This window comes from Acomys russatus, chromosome 12 (genome assembly GCF_903995435.1).
Source record: "Acomys russatus chromosome 12, mAcoRus1.1, whole genome shotgun sequence".
NCBI classification, from domain to species: Eukaryota; Metazoa; Chordata; class Mammalia; order Rodentia; family Muridae; genus Acomys; species Acomys russatus.
This window is the reverse complement of record NC_067148.1, coordinates 14,625,452-14,638,924: the sequence shown is the minus strand read 5'-3', so window position 1 is coordinate 14,638,924 and position 13,473 is coordinate 14,625,452. Positions and strand designations below refer to the sequence as shown.

The 13,473-nt window shown below is 42.8% G+C and overlaps 1 protein-coding gene across 2 annotated transcripts in view; it reads left to right on the top strand.

The window, feature by feature from the left end:
* The first annotated feature begins 380 nt into the window (after positions 1-380).
* Raph1 (Ras association (RalGDS/AF-6) and pleckstrin homology domains 1) overlaps positions 381-13,473 on the top strand; it is a 69,107-nt gene continuing 56,014 nt past the window's right edge. Inside the window, exon 1 of one of the 2 annotated variants that reach the window (XM_051153917.1) lies at positions 381-554. The gene's annotated coding sequence lies outside the window, so the exon portion shown is untranslated. The remainder of the gene's footprint in view (positions 555-13,473) is intronic. The other variant, XM_051153918.1, reaches the window with a different exon arrangement.

Below are 13,473 nucleotides of genomic sequence, written 5' to 3'. Positions count from 1 at the left end.
CATTCTCTGATTCACTGGTTCCTGGAGGCGGCTCACAGGGACGCGCGCAGGAAAGGCGGGGCGCACAGGACAGCCGCGGCTGGGTGCGGCCCGGCGCCTGAGGGGCCGACGGTGGGAGGGCGGCTGGCGAGGCCGCGAGGGGCCGCCGCGCGTGTGCGCGCGCCCGTGGCCAGAACGGCAGGAGCGGCGCGCGCGCCCGCCCGCCCGCGCCGGAAGTGAGCGGTGGCCGCGCGGCCGGGAGCGCGCGGCCGGGGCGCGAGTCGGTCCGCCCTTGGGCCGCACGGCCCTCAGCCCCGCCCTGTGTGCCGGGGCCGGACGCGCGGGCTCTGTGATCCGCGCCGCGGGGCGCTGCGGCCGCCCCGCCCAGTCCTCGCCGACGCCCGCTCCGTGGGTCGGTCAGTCGGTCAGTCAGTCACGGAGCGCGCGCCGCGGGAGCTGCGGGCGCTCTCAGCGTTCGGGAGAGGAGCGCCGCGGCTGGAGCGGCGGCGGCGGCTGGAGGGCGCGAGCAGCTGCTGCCTTGCGCGGGGCCCCCGGAGGGCAGCGGGGCTGCCGAGGTGAGTGCTCCGCCGCCTGGCCCTCGAGGTCGGGGAAAGGAGAGACCCGGGTGCCCCAGAGAGGCTCTGCCGCCTCCATTTTCCCAGTGCCCGGCGTGGCCCTCCGGGCGAGTGCGAGCGGCTGCAGCCCGGGGCGGGGTCGCTGCCGGCCGGGCTCCCCGTGTTGGGCTGCGCCCGGCCTGGCGGCCTGCGGTGGGTAGGGGTCGGCGGGGCCTGGGCTGCACCCCGCGCCCCTCGGGGCTGCACGGTGCAGACAATGAGACCTGGGTTGCCTGGATAGGTGCGGCGGAGCTTCTGCTCCGCACTGGGCGCTAGTGGCCGGGGACAGCGGGTGGAAAGGGACTGGCCGCCGGTAGCCTCAGAAACCGGTGTCTCGCTGCGGGATTGTTCTAGCTTCCATGCCCTGCCCGCCTTCATAGATGAGTTCAATGCAGAGATTTAGAAAGGCGGGGCGCCTTCTGCGTCTTTAATTAAGCCGGCAAAGTAATTGCTCTAGTGCTTTTTAGCCCCATCTCATCTTTCCCAGTACGTTCCCGCCGGAAATCCAAACTGCAATTCAGCGGAGGACGGCAGAAAGCAAGGAGGTTGTCTGATGGTATTGGTTAGGATGCCTTCGTTTTAAGACGCCTGAAAGATAATGCTTTTCCTAGTCAGATATTGTCATAGGATGGTCCCACTGTGGGAACTAGAAACTGCTTGGTCCTTAACGTAGATATAAAGATGTGCCTTAGTGTGAAATAAGAGCTTTGGAAAATGATAGGAGCTGTATGTTTCCTGTGTGTTGCATTTCATACATTTTGTGGGAAGAACAGTTTAGGGTGGATGCTGCACACAGCATTTCTCATGGAGGAGTGGAGAGACGCCCAAGTAGGTAAAGTCCTCCCTAAAGGAACTGTAAAGGTATCGGGCCAGGGGTGAGGCGAAATTCGATTATTAAAGGGTGGTACTGTGTTCGTGAGGATATTGAAGGCAGCAGACAGCCGCGAAACCTTACCCCGGTATAGGGGGAGACACAGAACAAACACCCCCACAACACTGAGTGGTGGGAACAGCGCTTCGGAACAGAGTAAACCAACGTTCCATGCACTGGAATAGGCTAGCAACGTGATAGTGAGTAAGCAAGCCAGTAGCTCTGCAGTGGGTCCCCACCGGTAAACAGTAATAGGCCACCTGTTTACCTTTCCAGCCGGTTGTTAAGGTTGAGTAAGATAATGTATGCAAAATTAGTAGCCCCTTGCCTGTCTGTGAGGTGCTCCAAACGTGATAATTCCCTTCTCTAACTGCTGGGGGCGGGGCGGGTGTCTTGTGAGAGGGTGGGTCGGAAGTGAATATTGGTAGCAGTGCATTGTAGATGCAGAGCATAAGTAAAAGAGGTTAATTCTACATTGAGGTCAGTGGAGGGAAAAAAAAAATCTATGGAAACTGCCAGTATATGAGTGGAGCCTTTTAGAAGGTTGGATAGTATTTCTTTTACGTATGAATTGTACATAATAATGGGTTCATCATGATACTTTCATACATGTGTACATGTATTTCAATTTCAAACAGGATGCATGGGATTTCAACAGTGTAGATAAGAAGAAGACGTTCCACGTGTAGGTGGTAATTATCCTTTTAGAGCTTGATTCAGGAGCTGGGCATGGTGGATAAGCCGGTAGTCTCTGCACTCAGTAGGCTGAGACAGGAAGATTGCAGCGCAGTCCAGGGCAACTTGAGATCCAGAATAAAACCCCATCTGAAAAAACCCAACACACCACACCAAAAACAAACAAACAAACAAACAAACAAAAAAAACCCTAAATTCTCTAGGAAGAACCTTGGAGAGGTAGCAAAACAAGGAAACCCTTCAATAGCTTTTGTTGAGTTTGATTTTCAAATTGTCTGTTATTTGTCTTTTTGTGGGGGTGAACTAATTTCCAGACACCGGTTACAGACAAGCCCTGTTGAAGTAAGTACAAAAATGTCTGCAAAGATTCGTAATTTTTTTTTCTCTGCACCAGACATTTTGTGGTATTTGGATTGCTACTCGCTTCTGTTTGATTTTAATGAGGAGCTGTGTGTAGCTGTTTCTTTGTGGTGAATATTAGCTCTGTTTAGTACTCCACACAGGCGCTTTTGGCTTCAGGTCTCACTAAGGTTATTCAGCTGGTGTCTGGCTGACAGGAGTGGAGTGGCAGGCTTCTTCTGAGGGTGGCTACACAATTTTTAACAGTTTGTTTTCTGGCCAGCTGTTTTTAATGTTATCTTTGAGGATAATTGTGTTGCTTTTTGTTTTGGTTTTACTGAGTCTTGGCAATCTCCAAGTAAGTAAGTAAATAAATGTTAATGGACTAGAAACAAGGATAGCAGATTCTGGGACACAAGTTTGCTTCATTCGTTTTGGTTTGGAAGTTGTTGACTGCCAGCCTTGGTTTTAATCCCAAACTTTTATTTCTTTAGGAAAAATAATATTGATGGAGTAAGATATATAACCTCAGGCTAATTATTTTTAATGCTTAATTCTAGTGGAATTAAGAATTATTAATTCTAATTAATTTAAACTATTAGTGAAAAGTTTGGAGTATATTACTGATTGTCATGTGTTATTTCTTACTGGCCTTAAGAATTTTGAGGAACTAAGTGTGGTAGCAGGGTTATATAGTATACTTGAAAGGAGAGGCAGGAGGATACTGAGTTTGAGGGTGGCCTACATCATGAGACTTTGCCTCAAAGCAAAACAAAAGGAATAATTTAATTTTGGTGAAGAGCTTTTAGGGTTCCTCAGACTTTTGTTTTGTTTTGTTTTTCAGGACAGGATTTCTCTGATAGCCCTGCCTGTCCTGGACTAGCTTTGTAGACCAGGCTGCCCTCAAATTCAGAAATCCACCTGCCTCTGCCTCCTGAGTGCTGGGATTAAAGGGGTGCACCACCACTGCCTGGCTGGTTCTTTAGCCATTTGGAGATACAGCTCAGTGGGAGAGCAGTTACCCAACATGTATAAGGACTTGACTTTGACACCTAGCACCACAAAACCCAAAGTCTAATTTGTAATGTTTGAAGTCAGGAGTGGTCACACACATTAAAATCAGAGCACATGAAAAGCTAAGGCAGGAAGACCAAGCTTAGGCTATGTACTGAGGTCCTGACTCACAAAAATGTTTTAAAATTATAATAACATAAGATTGCTGCAATATAATATGTATTATTTTAATGCTTCATATATTGAATTATTTATTTCTTGCCATGCCTCTATGAAGGAGGTTCTGTTCATTGAGAAACCAAACAGAGATAGTAAGTTACCTTCCCAAAGACTACACAGCTATGTAGTGAACAGAGGTTTAGAACCAGCCAGCCTAACTCTTGTCATCTTATCACCTTCCAGTGCTGCCTTTTTTTTTTCTTTTTAAAGTATGTTAAAGTCTTTAACAACCTTTGCCATTTTAAGCATTTAGCAGTTAACTTTCAGTGGCATTCTGTATATTCATGTTACTGTGTAACTGTTACACTGTCCATTTCTAGTGCTTTTTCACAATCCCAAACTGAAATTCTGCTTTTAAGACAGTAACTTCACATTTACCACTGCAGCTTCTAATAGCAACTTTTTTTTTTTTTTTTTTTTTTTAACCTTGTCTCTATGCCTTTGACTACTCTGTCTATGCCTTTGACTACTCTGTCTATGCCTTTGACTACTCTGGGTGCTTTCTGTAACTGTGGGCATTCATTGTTTTATTGTTGTTGGGCTTTTCTTTTCTCTTTCTTTTTTTTTTTTTTTTTTTTTTTTTTGCCCAGAATCTTAAATTATATCTCAGGCTGGATTATAACTCACTATGTACATTAGGCTGACTTAAGCTAATCACTTTAGCCTCTTTATTTAAAATTTTTTTTAATACATTAAAGACCAGACTATCTCTTCCCTTACTATCGCAGGGTTTACTTGTAAATTTTAAATAAACACTTCATAGGAAACTTAATAGACTGACGACTTTTTCAAACTTTAGTCTTATGTACTATTTATTTATGTGAAACTGTCTCAGCCGTATATTACTATGGCTAGTGCACTCTGTTCAATAAAGTAAGCAAAACCAAACATTTCTATGGGGGTGGTACTCATCCTGTTGAAGTCATTGTTAAAAACAACAATGAACATTTAACAATAAGTTCTGATATCATATCATAGGTGTTTTTATAGTTCATTGCAAATGTTTCTTTTCTTTGTTTTCTAAGGCAGGGTTTCTCTGTGTAGCCCCGGCTGTCCTGGATCTTGCTTTGTAGATCAGACTGCCCTCAAACTCAAGATATCTGCCTGCCTCTGCCACCACTGCCTAACTGCAAGTGTTTCTTGTTTTGTCTTGTGTCTTAGACACTGTCCTATTGCTGTGACCAATGACCTATTGCTGTGACCATGACCAAGCCAACTGTTGTGAAAGAAACATTTAGTTGCCTGCTGGCTTACAGTTTCAGAGGCTTATTGCATTATCATCATGATGGGGAGCATGGTGTCATGAAGGCTGACATGGTGCTGGAGAAGGAGCTGAGAGCTTTTGAAGCCTCAAAGCCCACCCTCCGTTGACACACTTCCTTCAACAAGGCCACACCTCCTCACCCTTCCAAACAATTTCACTCTAGTGACTAAGCATTCCAATATATGAGTCTATGATGGAGCATTCTCATTCAAGCCATCATAGTCCACTCCCTGGCCCCCATAGGCTTATAGCCATACCATAATGCAAAAAGCATTCAGCCCAACTTAAAAAGTCTATCACAGTCTCAACACTGTTTAAAATCCAAAGTTCAGATCTCTTCTGAGACTCATGACAGTCTGCAACCCCCTGTAAAACAAAATGGAAATGAAGATTACATACTTACAACATACAATGACACAGAATAAATATTACCACCCCAAAGGGGAAGAAAGGGAACATAGTGAAGAAATACTGAACCAAAGCAAGACCAGAAACCATCAGGGCAAACTCCAAACTCTGCAGCTGGTCTGCATCTCTTCAGATCTTACCTCCTTGTTGACTGCAGCACTCTCTCTGTAGGGCTGCCTCCACACCTGGCCTGCAGCTCTCCTTAGCAGGTATCTCACGCCTCTTCACAGCTCTTCACAGCTCCATGCAAGGACATACCTGAGGCACGCCCAACCTCAGTGATGTTCCTTAGCCTCTAAAGCGCTAAGCACATGGTGAAACGGCCAAGTTGTGCTGCTTGGTGGGGCTGGTTGGCTCCCTCTTCCGTAACATTTGCATGGTTTTCTGTTGCTGGTGCTTTGATTCGCTGCTTAAACTTTCCTTTAATTTCTTTCTACGAGTTGGAAGCTTAGCTGGGTAAGGTTGTGACCTGAAGTCACGACTCCCTTTTCCCTTTAGCATCAGATTTTTCTTTGAACTTCTATCTCCTGAAGCACTGGACTCAGCTGTATTACACTTCCTGGTGCCTCTTTTCTTCTCAACCTGTGGGTTGTTGTATTTCTTTGTCCAGCTTGTTCCTTTTCATTTTAGATCTGCATAAGAGTGATTACTATTAACCACATGACATGGCCAATATTAGGCTGTCTTGAAATATTTGCCTGTTCCAAATTCTTCAATGTAGCTTTAGGCAGATTTTTAGGACAAATGCATAAAGCAGTCATAAGTCTTTGCCAAAGAATGCTTTCTAGGACACGTGCCACTATTCTTCCCCCGACCCCAGACACCTTGAGCTGGGCCTCCACAGTTCAGACCCCTCATCACCATTTCCCATGCTCCTGCTAGGTTGGCCTATTAAGCCCCACTCAAAGCATCCAACGACTTTTCTAGTTCAAAGCCCCAAAGTCTTCCATATTTCTTCTAACAAACAACGTGCTCAGGCCTGTTACCCAAGTCCCAGTAACAACTTTTGTATTAGTCACTGTTTGGTGCTGTGAAGAGAAATCACGACCAAGGTAACTTTATAAAAGAAAGCATTTAACTGCTTACGGTTTCAGAGACATAGTCTGTTATCATCATGGCAGAGAGCATGGTGGTGGGCAGGCGTGGTGCTAGAGAAATGAGAACAGTCCTCTTTGCACGCTTGGGCCTGCAGTGGGCTTTTGAAACCTTAAAGCCCACCACCAGTGGCACATGTACTCCAACAAGGCCACACCTCCTAATCCTCCCAAACAGTTCCACTCCCTGGTGGTGAACCATTCAAAATGTACGAACCTACAGGGGCCATTCTTTTCAAACCACTGTGCCTTGTAAGTCGTTAAATATTGCTGTTGAGACAATTTTGAAAGTGAAGGTTATCTCTCTCTCTTTTTTTCTTTTTTTTTTTTTTTTTTTTTTTTTTGGTCATGGGATTAGTGTACTTGAGGAGTATCCTGGAACTATAGAGTGAACCATTAAAAGCTGTTGCCAAGTCAGGCCTGGTGGTACACACCTGTAATCCCAGGACTCTCGGAGGATCACAAGCTTGAGGCCAGCATGGGAAACGTAAGCCTCAAAACCATAGCCAAAACAAGTAGCTGCGAGCAAAACCAGGCGTCTTCCTCCTTGCAACTTTTATCTGTGTGAAATCAAAGCAAAAGTTCAGAAAAATAAGTGTGTTACTTAGGTGGTTGAAAGATTATAACTAATGTTCTTAACTTACAACTTCTCTCCTTGAGTTGATAACAAATTTTTCAATAATTATTTGAACATAATTAGCAATCATTTAGCCAGTTGAGTCAGTATCTGGGTTATTTACAAGATTTCATCTGGAAAAGCTTGTGAAATACCAGAAAACTCAGGTTATGTGACCTTTAAAGCTTCGTTCTGTTTTGTTTTTTGTTTTGAGACAGGGTTTTGCTGTGTAGCCCTGGCTATCCCGGACTCGGTGCTCAGCCTGCCTCTTCCTCCCGAGTGCTGGGATTACAGGCATGCGCCACCATGCCCGACTCATTCTGTTTTCTCATTGCTGTTATTTTAATATAAAAATGCCACCCTTTGAGAATGAATGCTTAAAGCATATCGCTAATTAGCTTTTAAAAAATACTTACTTTTACTGTTAATACAGTGCATAGTTTCTCTACTTTAGGCAGAGCTAAGTATAATAAAGAAATTAGAGACAGGCATTGCCTGCAAAATAGAAAACAGCCAGTTACAGGAGGAATCAATACAGAATGTAAGGAAGGAAGCTAAGTCTGCAAAGAGGCTAAGGTGGGAAGAAGAAAGGTGGACAAGTGAGGAGGCAGGGTTTGGGAAAGTAGCTTTTATTGGCCTGAGGTTATTGTTGCCTGGGAGGCTTGCTGCCTCCAGCTGTTAACCTAGGCCTAGTCCTGGAAGCTTCTAGCCTCCATACAATATAATTTAGACCTAGAATACTTTGAGCCTCTGAGACTTCCTGCTGCATAAGCTCACCCTTTCTTGTTCTGTCTGAGCTCCAGCTGGCTGGTTCAACTCAGCTGTTCTGGCTCAAACTCTTCTCCAAGCTGACTGATTCAAACTGGCTTCTCTCACAGCACAACACAACAATACAAAACAAATGTTAAAACGCCTTTAATCCCAGCACTGAGGGAGGCAGAGGCAGGCAGATCACTGTGAGTTCGAGGCCAGCCTCGCCTACAAAGTGAGTCCAGGACAGTCAAGGATACACAGAGACACCCTGTCTCAAAAAACGAACAAACAAAAAACCCCACAAAACGAAACAAACTGGCTTCTCTGAGTTTCCTACTGAATTGCTCTGCTTGACTTCAGACTTACTCTAGCAATCTATTCTAATGTTCTGGTTCCTTTTCCTTCTCTGGTTCCTTCTGTCTTCACTTGTGACTAGCTTGCTCTCTCTTCAACTTCTCTCTGTAAAACTCTCCCAGTAAAAACTGCCTCTGAAGTCCACGAACTAAACTGCCACAAACTCAACTCCATTGCACTGCCTCTCAGCTCACTCAACTGAACTGCCTGAACAGAACCAACTAGAACTCACAGAGTTTTGCATGCTTTTGTCTCCTAAGTGCTGGGTTTAAAAGATGTACCACCAAGCCTGGACCTAAGCTTTTCTTTACCTGAAACTTGCTCTATACCAGGCTGGCCTTGAACTCAGAGATCTGTTTGCTTCTATTTTCTGGGATTAAAGGTGTTTCTGTATTCCAGTTAGATCACATAGACCTAGAAGGTCTTTGGATGTGATCTCTTGCCAGAGCAGCCATGTTCTGAATTAAAATTCCTCTAAACACTAAGGTTTAGTAGATCCTTCTTATTTTTGTTTTTTGTTTTTCGAGACAGGGTCTCTCTGTGTAGCCTTGGCTGTCTTGGACTGCCTTTGTAGACCAGGCTGGCCTCAAACTCAAAGCGATCCGCCTGCCTCTGCCTCCCAAGTGCTGGAATTAAAGGCATGCACCACCATGTCCAGCTTAGTAGATCCTTCTTAATTGATGACCTATCATTGTGTAAGGCCCTGGGTCAAAAATGATGATACCTGGTAAAAATTAGGCATGTACATTTAGTAATAGGCTGAATTTTTATTTTTTGAGGGGCTTGCCTGGGCTACAATCAATAAAAAGCAGTTATCAATACACAATGAATCTTTTAAAAAACAACCTCACTTAAAAAAAACTGGACATAAAAACCTACATATGTAACATACAGTTAACAGGCAGAAGTTATAGGGACATTACCTGTGGTGAAGCAACTCTGACTAGAAATGTAAAACGTGTATTTAGGAAATGTTTGTATCTTCATAAGAATCCTGAAGAAAATGCTCTCTATATCACCATGGCCTTGCAAAAAAAAAAAAAAAAAAAGAAAAAAAAATTCAAGTCTATCAAACAACACTGAATTAAATACTTAATGAGTATACTGTGCTGGGGACGGAATTCAGGCCGTTCACATGCCAGGCAAGTGTTCTACCAGTGAGCTATATCTCTATCCCTTACTAGACACTTAAATATTTTTAAAAATATTCTTTAATTTTGTGTGTATGAGTATTTTGCCTTCATGTTTGTATATGCCCACATCAGATGGGCATCAAATCCCCTAAAACTAGTTACAATGGTTGTGAACTACCATGTGGGTGCTCGGAACTGACCCTGGGGCCTCTGAAAGAATAGTACACTGAGCCATATCTCCATCTGCACCTTCTTGTATTAGTCATTTGGGAGGTAACTATGTAAGACTTCTGCTTAAGTTTAAACTTCCGCTTTCCTTCTTTTCTTTTTTGGCTTGTAACAGTGTTCGTTTGGGGGTTTTGTTTGTTTGTTTGCTTGTTTGTCTTTCTGAGACAGGGTTTTTCTGTGTAGCCCTGGCTGTCCTCAAACTCACTCTGTAGACCAGGCTGGCCTCCTAATTTATAGAGCTCTGCCTGCCTCTGCCTCCCAAGTGCTAAGATTAAAGGCATACACCACCGTCGCCTGGCTGTAACAGTTCTTTGTATACTAAATACAAGTCATCTATCCAAATATATTTTTTCTTAATTTGGTGTTTGCCTGCTTTTATTTATTAATTTTGTGACAGGAGCTTGCCATGTATCCCAAGGTGGCTTCAAATTCATGGCAGTCCTTTTGTCTCAGCCCTCTGAGTGCCAGAATTAACAATGTGTGTCTTAACAATGTGTCACCTCCAGCCTGCTTACCAATAGCTTTAATACCGGAGTTCATCAAGATTGTTATGACTGTAGGTATTTTCTGTGTCCTAATAACTTCCTATATCAAAGTTGAAAAGATAATATTCCTATCTTTTCTCTTGTATAAGCTGTATAACTTTAGTTCTAGCATTTTGGGCTATGATCCATTTTGGATTAATTTTTTATTATGGTATGATGTAGATATTGAAGCTCTCTTCTCTCCTTTATGTCCTTGTCTCAACATTAAAAAAAAAAAAAAAAACAAAACAAAACTTTCTTTACCTACTTTGACTTCCTTGTTTTGATTATATAAGTGTGGATTAATTCATGGACTATATCTGTTACATTGATGTAGCAATTCCCTATCCTTTTATACCCCTTTAATTATTTTAAATATAACCATTTTTTAAAAGGATTTATTTTATTATATATACAGTACTCTGCCTGCATTACACCTGTAGGCCAGAAGAGGACACCAGGTCTCATTATAGATGGTTGTGAGCCACCATGTGGGTGCTAGGAATTGAACTCAGGACCTCTGGAAGAACAGACAGTGCCCTTAACCTCTGAGCCATCTCTCCAGCCCAGTATAACTATTTTGAAGTTAGGTAGAGTAAGCCTTTCAGTTTTCTCATTGTTGTTTTGACCATTCAAAGTCATTTCTTTATCATATGAATTTTAGAATCCCCTTGTTCGATTAATTTATTTCTGTGATGCTGGGAGCAGAACCACTGAGCTCCCTCCCTAGCTCTATCTTGTTAATTTTCTCTTTTTAAGAAAGTAGTTTGCTTTTAATTTTGGTTATAATTACATCAACTCCCTAGCTTAGGTTGGGGAGAACTTACAAAACATTGCATTTTCTAGTACATTTTATTACAATGTTAGGGCATTTCTATTTCTGCTATTTCTTGCACTGAAATCATCCTCTACGCATACATTCTTTTTACAATAAAAGTTAGGGTTTGGTATGAAGATTTTTCCAAGTGATAGCTTTATCTGATGCAGAGAGGAAAGGACTGTTATCTATTCTGATGTCACAGTGCTAGACTTAGAAACTTAAACTGTCTTCAGAAATGTAAGACTAAAGATGTTCCCAGGGCTGGGATTTAGCTCCTAAACACTTAAAATTAGAACTTTAAAGCTGCATAAATTCTTTTGGCTTGTGCAATTTTGAATACTAATTTAAACAAGCCCCCCCCCCCCACACTTGATACAAGCTAGTGTTATCTAGGAAAAGGAACTTAAGTTGAGAAAAAATTTCAGCACATTGCTTGTAGGCAGGGTCTAGTGTGGTGGAGGGATGCCGCCCCTGGGCATGTGACCCCTGGGTATATAAGAAAGCAAACTAAACATACCAGGGCAGACAAACCAGCAAGCAGCATTCCTCCATGGCATCTGCCTCAGTTTCCTGTTTGGATTCAGACTGGGGCCGGAGAACTGCCTCCATAAACCTGCCTTTGTACATTGTACATTGAATTGCCAGAGATAACTTACCAATCAGTTCCTTCCTTGAGTTCTTGGCCTAACTTTTCTCTGTAAGGTGAAATAAACATTTCCCTACCCAAGTTTCTTTTGGTCCTGGTATCTTTCACAGCACTAGAATCCTAGCTAGGACAATTCACGTGGTCTGATGTTTTTTAAGAAATTTTAAATTAGGGGCTGGAGAGATGGTTCAGAGGTTAAGAGCACTGACTACTCTTCCAGAGGTCCTGAGTTCAATTCTCAGCACCCACATGGTGGCTCACAACCATCTATAATGTGATCTGATGCCCTCTTCTGGCCTACAGGTTTATGTGCAGGCAGAGCACTGCATACTAAATAAATAAATTTTTTTTTTAAAGAAAGTTTAAATGACATTAATTTATTTGTGTGTGAGAGAGAGATGGGGAGTGTCAGGACAACTTTTGGGAGTCAGTCTCTCCTTCATACAGTTTGGGTTTGGGCTTGGTGCTAATGCCTTTCTGCACTAGGCCGTTTTGCTGACCCTACGCTTTTCAGAATCAGAAAGGAAATAGTCTTACAAGCTTTTTTAGTTTGATTTTTGGTTGGTTGGTTGTTCTTTCAAGACAGAATTTCTCTGTGTAGTCTTGGCTGTCAGGGGCTTGCTTTGTAGACCAGGCTGTCCTCAAAATCAGAGATCTGTCTGCCTCTGCCTCCCTGAATGCTAGGATTACAGGTGTGCGCCATGACGCCTGACTTAGTCTTACAAGTTTAATTGGAATGTGGTTTTTCCCCCCTTTTCTTTTTCTTTTCTTTTCTTTTCTTTCTTTTTTAAGATGAGTCTTGTCCTGGTTTAGGAGGGTTAGGACAACATCTAATTTTGTTTTGTTTTCTTGAGACAGGGTTTCTCTGTGTAACAGCCTGGTGTCCTGGACTGTAGTGTAGACCTGGCTGGTCTTGAACTCAGAGAGATCCGCCTGCCTCCATAGCCTCCTGAGTGCTGTGATTAAAGGCATGTGCCACCATGCCGGCCCAGCTTAATGTTCTTTTGATGCTCTCTCTACCTTGGATATTTAAAAAGTGGTATCTCTGAATCATCCTATAGATCTGTGGTTCTCAAGCTATGGGTCACATATCAGATATCCAGCACTTCAGATGTTTGCATTGTAATTCATAACAGTAGCAAAATTACATTTAGGAAGTACCAGCAGAATAATTTATGTTTGGGGGTCACCACAACATGAAGGGCTGAGTTAAAGGATCGCAGGCTTAGGAGGCTGAGACCCACTGATACAGATGGTCTCCAATAGCTTTCCAAATGGTGAGAAATCTACTAGAATGTTCTCATTGATTCACATCCTTCCAACTACTGCTTTATCATACTTTGTCAACTGGATAAGTATGGATTTTTCAGAGTTCTATAATATATTTTATTTTGGAAAAGTATATTGTAAGTGCTTATCAAGAAGCAGTTTGTATACCTTCAGTTACCCAACTGAATGACTATCATATTCTTTTTAACACTTCTTGTAAGGCAGTTTTACTGATGGTAAGCCCCTTCAATTATTGTTTGTTTCAGAAATATTTTATTTTTCTCATTTGTTTTTGAGTTTATTTGTACCAGGACTGATAGGACATAGACAGGAAATTTTCTTAAAATTATATTAAAATAAAAACCAGTATGACAACAAGCAGCTTAGGATGTAACAAAAGACTTTGGGGAAATGATTTTTCTAAGTACTGTAAGTGATTTGTAGGAGTACAGAAGCCTACTATTAAGAATTATTCATCTATGTAAAGAAATGGATGTACTGCATTCAATTTCTCTTACTCTAGAAACTGCATAGAGATTACCTTTAGGTTCTTACTTTAGCTAGAAGTTCTGAGAATTAAGTTTCTTGCATTATCTGATTATATCCTCATCCTTAATGAAGGAAGTCTAAAT